The following is a 6852-nucleotide window of genomic DNA, read 5'->3' on the forward strand; positions in this document are numbered from 1 at the left end:
TTCTGTAACATATACAGATCTAATGTGTGCAACAATAATAGTACTAAAAAGGGAAGAGGGCAACAGAAATATATAGAAACATAGTTTCTATATCTCACTGAAACTAAATTGGTATAAATCATAAGCTAAGATGTATATTATTAGCCCTAGAGCAACCGCTAAGAAAATGTTTAAAAGACAGTTTAAAAATCATTAATGGAATTAAATGTTATATTAGAAAAAAAATCTCTTAATACAAAAAAATGAAGATTTTTTTAAAAAGAACTTCAGATTTCAAATATATAGTCATTGAAAAAAATTAATAGATGGGGACTTCCCTGGTGGCGCAGTGGTTAAGAATCCGCCTGCCAATGCAGGGGACACGCGTTCGAGCCCTGGTCCAGAAAGATCCCACGTGCCGTGAAGCAACTAAGCCCGTGTGCCACAACTACTGAGCCTGCGCCCTAGAGCCCGCAAGCCACAACTGTTGAGCCCACGTGCTGCAACTACTAAAGCCCACGCATCCAGAGCCCGTGCTCTGCAACAAGAGAAGCCACCACAATGAGAAGCCCGCGCACCGCAACAAAGAGTAGCCCCCGCTCAACACAACCAGAAAAAAACCCGCGCGAAGCAAAAAAGACCCAACGCAGCCATAAATACATAAATAACTAAATAATAGATGGATTAAGCAGCAGATTAGAGGCAACTAAAGAGACTTAGTAAATGTCATAACATATCTGATGACGTTCTCTAGAATGCAGTAGAGAGAGCTAGAGGTTGTGACATATAAAAAGAAATCAAAAGACAAGGTGGGTGGATTGGGAAGATTCAAAATATGCCTAATAGAAGTTCCAGAAGGAGAAACTTCAAAGAGTGGGGGAAAGATAACAAAGAAGTTTTGGCCGAGAATTTTCCAAAGCTGGTGGAAAAACTTCTCCAACCCATAGATTTAAGAATCTCAATGAATCCTAAACAGGATCAATAAAAATAAATATGCTCCCAGATGCTCAGATGTGAAACTGGAGAGCATCTAAAGGAAAAGATCTTAAGAGAAACCAGGCAGTAAATCGCAACACAACAGTTAGATTGACAGCAGGCTTCACATTAGAAATAACAGGAGCCAGAATGCAATGGATGGTAAAAAATAAAGCAAAATATATCAGTAATCACAATAAATGTCCTATTAAATAACAGAGATTATTGGATTAGATTTTTTTAATTCCCAGCTATATGCTTTTATATAAGAAATATCTCTAAAACAAAAAGACAGATTGAAAGTGAATGTTGAAGAAAATATGTAGACATATATATTTTTAATGCATTTATATAAATAAACCAGGCAAATGTTAACTAAAAAAACTGGCATGGCTATATTAACTTTAGGAAAAAAATAAACTTTGGGACTTCCCTTGTGGTCCAGTGGTTAAGACTCCGTGCTCCCAATGCAGGGGGCACGGTTTCAATTTCTATTCGGGGAACTAAGATCCTGCATGCCACACAGCGTGGCCGAAAAAGAAAAGAAAAGAAAAGAAAAAAATAAACTTTATACCCAAGAAAATTATTAGAAATAAAGAATTTCACCATATAGTGATAAAGAAGACAGTATAGCATAGTAGTTAAGGGCACACACGCTAGAGCCAGACTCTCTGAGTTCAAATCCTGACTCCACCACTCAGAAGCTGGGTGACCTTGGTCAAGTTACTTAATTTCTCTGTCCTCAATTTTCTCATCTGTAAAATGGGGACAATAATAGCACCTACTTCATAGAGTTTTTATGAGGGGTAAGTAAATTAATATATTGAGAGCACTTAGAAAATGCTGGCATGTTGTACTATATAAGTATTTGCTGCTACAAAAGAACCAAGTTCCAGAAAGACAGCAAAATTCTGAACTTGTGTGTACATAATAACATAGCTTAAAATATATATAAAGCAAAATGGATAATATTATAATGAGAAATTGGCAAATACCTAATTATAGTGGGGGATGTAAACACATCTCTCAGTAATTAACAGATCAAACAGATAAAACATTGGTAAATACATATACAAGTTTAAACACAAGGTTGATCTAATGGCTGAATGTAGAACTCTACAAAAAATTAGATACCACACACAGTTTACAAATGTATGTGCAACATTTATAAAACCTGATCATGTACAGACTATATTCTTTGACCTCAAAGCAATTAGATTAGAACACAGCAACAGAAATATCACCAACCACTCCCCAAACAGTTGGAAAATTTTAAACATTCTTCCAAATAACTCACACAAAAAATTAGAAAATACTTAGAATTAAATGATCATGAAAATATTACTTGACAAAATGAATGAGATACAGCCAAAGCAAAACTTAGAGGAAAATGTATAGCCTTAAAATGCTTGTTACAAATGCAGAAAGACTACAAATTAATAAGCTAAGCATTCAAATTAATAAATTGAAGAAAGAACAAGTAAATTCACTGAAAACATAAAGAAGGAAATATTAAAGATAAAAACAGAAATAAGGGCTTCCCTGGTGGTGCAGTGGTTGGGAATCCGCCTGCCGGTGCGGGGGACACGGGTTCGAGCCCTGGTCCGGGAAGATCCCACATGCCGTGGAGCAACTGAGCCCGTGCGCCACAACTGCTGAGCCAGCATGCCACAACTACTGAAGCCCGCACACCTAGAGAAGCCACCGCAATGAGAAGCCCGCGTGCAGCAGCAAAGACCCAACGCAGCCAAAAATAAATATAAGTAAAATAAATAAATTAAAAAACAAACAGAAATAATAAAAACTGATGTTTAGGGCTTCCCTGGTGGCACAGTGGTTGAGAGTCCGCCTGCTGATGCAGGGGACGCGGGTTCGTGCCCCGGTCCGGGAGGATCCCACATGCCGCGGAGCGGCTGGGCCCGTGAGCCATGGCCGCTGAGCCTGCGCATCCGGAGCCTGTGCTCCGTAACGGGAGAGGCCACAGCAGTGAGAGGCCCGCGTACCGCAAAAATAAAACAAAAAAAACCCCTGATGTTTAAATACACAAAGATCTGACATGATTTATTAAGAAAAAAAGGGAGAAAACATAAATAAAAGCAATAATAGGAATGAAAAAGATGTCTAACTACAGAAACCGATTTTTAATGATGAGAATATTATGAACAATACTACACCACTGTATTTGAAAACTTAGAGAAAAATGGAAAATTCCCTAGAAAAACATGACTTTCCTAAACTAAGTAGAAAAGTCTGAATATACATTTAATTATTAGAGAAATTGAATCAGTAATTAAGTCTCCCCTCCAAAATTTACTGGGTTCAGATGGTTTTGTGTGTTCTACCAATATTCAAGGCACTGAAAATCCCATTTTAAACAAACTGTTCCAAAAATAGGAAAAGATGAAATGTGTCACTATTTATTTTTTTATTTTTTTTTTAATTTTTATTTATTTATTTATTTATTATTTTTGGCTGTGTTGGGTCTTACTTTCTGTGCGAGGGCTTTCTCTAGTTGCAGCGAGCGAGGGCCACTCTTCATCGCGGTGCGCGGGCCTCTCACTGTCGCGGCCTCTCTTGTTGCGGAGCACAGGCTCCAGACGCGCAGGCTCAGTAGTTGTGGCTCACGGGCCTAGTTGCTCCGCGGCATGTGGGATCCTCCCAGACCAGGGCTCGAACCCGTGTCCCCTGCATTGGCAGGCAGACTCTCAACCACTGTGCCACCAGGGAAGCCCCGTCACCGTTTATTTTATGAGGCTGATACAAAATTGATATCAAAACCAGACAAAGGCAGTAGAAAAAAGTTTAACTGTACAGGCCAGTCTCGTTTATGAACATAAACGAAATTCTAGCTAATGGTAGACAGCAACATATAACATAACCAATTAGGTTTTATCACAGGAATGAAAGGCAGAGTTAAAGATGAAAAGAAAATTTATGAATGTCATTTACCAAATGAACAGATTAAAGGAGAAAAACATTTATGATCAACTCAATAAATATACAGAAACAAATTGCAACATATATTCATGAATTTAAACGAAACTAAGCAAATCCAATTTTCTTTATCCTAGTAAACAGTAATAGGGCAACAGAGACAGGCTAGATGCCGAATGATCCCAGTTCCTTTTCCTCACATTCCCTGTCCTCTTGGGAGTGGCACTGGAACCACGTGCGTGGTCAGTGGACATGAACAGAAGTGCTGACCACCAAGACCACGTCTCACCCAAGTCCCTCCACGTTCATCCACCCTCCCTCCCTCCCTCTTTGAAGATGACAGCATCACAAATGGAAGGAGGCTGAATGCCCGAGTCACCACCTGGAGGGAAAGGCCAAGGACAGCACACAGCCCACGTCAGCCTGTGAAAGGAGCGAGAAATACACATTTGTTTTGTTAAGCCATACTGTCCTATATGTGTTTCTGAGGGCTGTTTTGTCCCATTGGTTTGTATCCCTCCCTCTGCCAAGAGAACAGTCTAAATTACTGTAACTTTAGAAGAAGTTTGAAATCTGATAGGACCAAGTCCAAGAGGAAGACAGGGATGAACTTCCCCGTGACAAGGCAGTTTTTCGTTTATTTCAGGGGCTTAGTAAGTGCGTTTGTTGAGTGAATAAATGAAGCCAAAAGAGGAAGTTAGAAACACCAAAGGAAACAGCAGACAAGAGGGGACACCCCTCCCCCTGCAGAGAGTGGTCCCAGGATGCTGCGGCTGTGCTGGTAGGGGTATGGCCCAGAGTGGGAGGAGGGAGGGGAGGTTTTTTTGTGGGGGGGCGGTGGGAGTTTCAAGCTAGACCCCTCTTCTCTGCCTCTCCAAAAAGAGAAAATGACAGAAGGTTTTTGGATCCAAGAGCTGGAGAAGGCTGGAAGCAAAAGCCCAAGCCCTGACAGCTTCGCAGCAGTTCACACCCGGAGACACTCCTCCCACATCCAGCCCCCCCAAGAAGCTGCCAGGAGCGCCAGGCAGAGAGCAGGCAGGCGTCCCCGGGCGACCCAGCCTTGCCACACCACGCGGCACGGGGGAAGTGACAGAGAGATTGGGGGGAAAGAACTATTATAGCCAAGATATTTTAAAACTCCGCCCTCAAGGCAGCGTTGGGTTGCTACAGCAACCAGAGCTCTGCTGGGAGCCCTGACTACCTGCTGGCTCGCCACCCGCCTCAGCCCAGAGGTGTCCTCAGGAGGCCAGAAGCTGCCACCACCATGGGGACGCTGAGAAAGTGCCGGGGTTCAGGACGGGGACCCAAGTGGGCAGCTGACAGTCCAGTCCTGCTCTAGGCTGATGACTTTACTATAAGCATCCACTTACTTCCCGTTCAGAGTGACTCACGGCGTCTCGTCTGTAAGCACTTGGCTGCTTCAAGACACAAAAAGATACCATTTTCACTCAGTCAGACTGAGCAGTGAAGCGGCTGCTTGTGGGTTTCGGTTCCAGGGTGCAGACGAAGCCCCTGAGCAATGAGACCCGTCCGGAGCCAAGTGCCCAGGCCTGCCCTTGGCCCTGCACCTGTGTGATGCTGCTGCAGTCGCCTACCCTCCTGCACCCCATCTGGAGGGGCTCCTGCCACCTTCAGGAAACCGGGAGTAAGAAAGGGAGAGAAAGGGCCCCAGAGAGCAGCTGCCAGCCACGGCGCAGAGCCAGGGGCAGGCACACAGACGCTGTCGCCCCGTCCCTTCCACCTGGGCTCTGGCGAGACTCCTCGGCACGTGGCCACACCGGCTGACTTCCCAACTCCTCCCCTGCTCCCCAGTCACCCCTGTGAGCCTCCTGGGCCCAGGGCAAGCTCGCAGGGCTGTACCCACAACAGCAGCTGCTCCAGGACTCACGGGAAGGGCAGTGGGCTGGCTGAGGGCGGGCTGGGTCCCGGGAGGACATGGCCAAGTAGGAGGCCCAGCTGTCAGCCCAGCCCCTCCATTTCCTAACTGACCTCAGACGCGTGGTCACTACCAGGCGAACCCCACGAGGGCAGGTGTGGTTGCCAATGGCTGGTCGCTGCTGTGGCGCCCGGCATGGGGCCTGGCAGCAAGTGGGTCCTCAGTCAGTGTTTCTGAAAGGAAGGGATCACTGGCCTGCCTCGTGCCCTCGTTTATAAACCGGGGTGGTGAGAACCGTGTCTCCGCGAGGGGCTCTGAGAGGCTCTGACAAACCCTGGACCAGGGATGCCTGTGTAAGGTGCTCTGGAAAAGGCCAGCACGTGCATCGCAGGCCTCCAGACCCAGCGGCTCAGCGTCCTCCGGGCACTCAGATGGAGAGCCAGTGCAGAGCTCGGTCCCAGGGGCTGAACTGCTGCCCGCCTGCCCGCCGTCCCCTCTACTCGCCTTCCTCACGAACAAGCCCTGATTCTGTCGGCCCAGCGGTGTGCCCGGGCCCCGCCTCTGGTCAGCCGGACAGGACTGGAGTCCCCAGCGAGGTGCGCCTTCCGGGAAAGCTCTTTAAAGGGAGTCCAGCCCCACCTGCTCTGTCTTCGCCCTTTCCTCCTCTCTCCGTGGATGCTGGGGCCATGCTGCAGGTGGGCGGGCCTGCACACCAGCACGGTGGGCGAGCGGAGTGCTTGAGACGCCTGCTCCGAACGTCCTGTCGCTTAGAAAGCATTCAAGCCACTGTGGTCAGGCTTCTGAAATAGGCAGCTGAACAAATCCCACATGACACAGTGAGGTACCTAAAATAGCTCCTTTGTGGAGTCCACCTCGCCAACGCCAGTCCGCAGACAGGAAGGAGCTGGAGAGGGGAGGGGATCGCCCACGGCTGCGTGGCTGTGAGCGGGGAGCTAGGGCCCCAGCCCACCCCCAAGGGACAGAAAGGCGAGAAGCCACAGCTGCCTGCGACGTGGGGCCCCAGGGCCTGCAGGCGCCCGGCATGGGGGTGTGGGGACTCGAGAAGGAACCAGCGTGGACAGTCCTCA

This window comes from Phocoena phocoena, chromosome 11 (assembly GCF_963924675.1).
Source record: "Phocoena phocoena chromosome 11, mPhoPho1.1, whole genome shotgun sequence".
In the NCBI taxonomy this organism is placed as follows: Eukaryota; Metazoa; Chordata; class Mammalia; order Artiodactyla; family Phocoenidae; genus Phocoena; species Phocoena phocoena.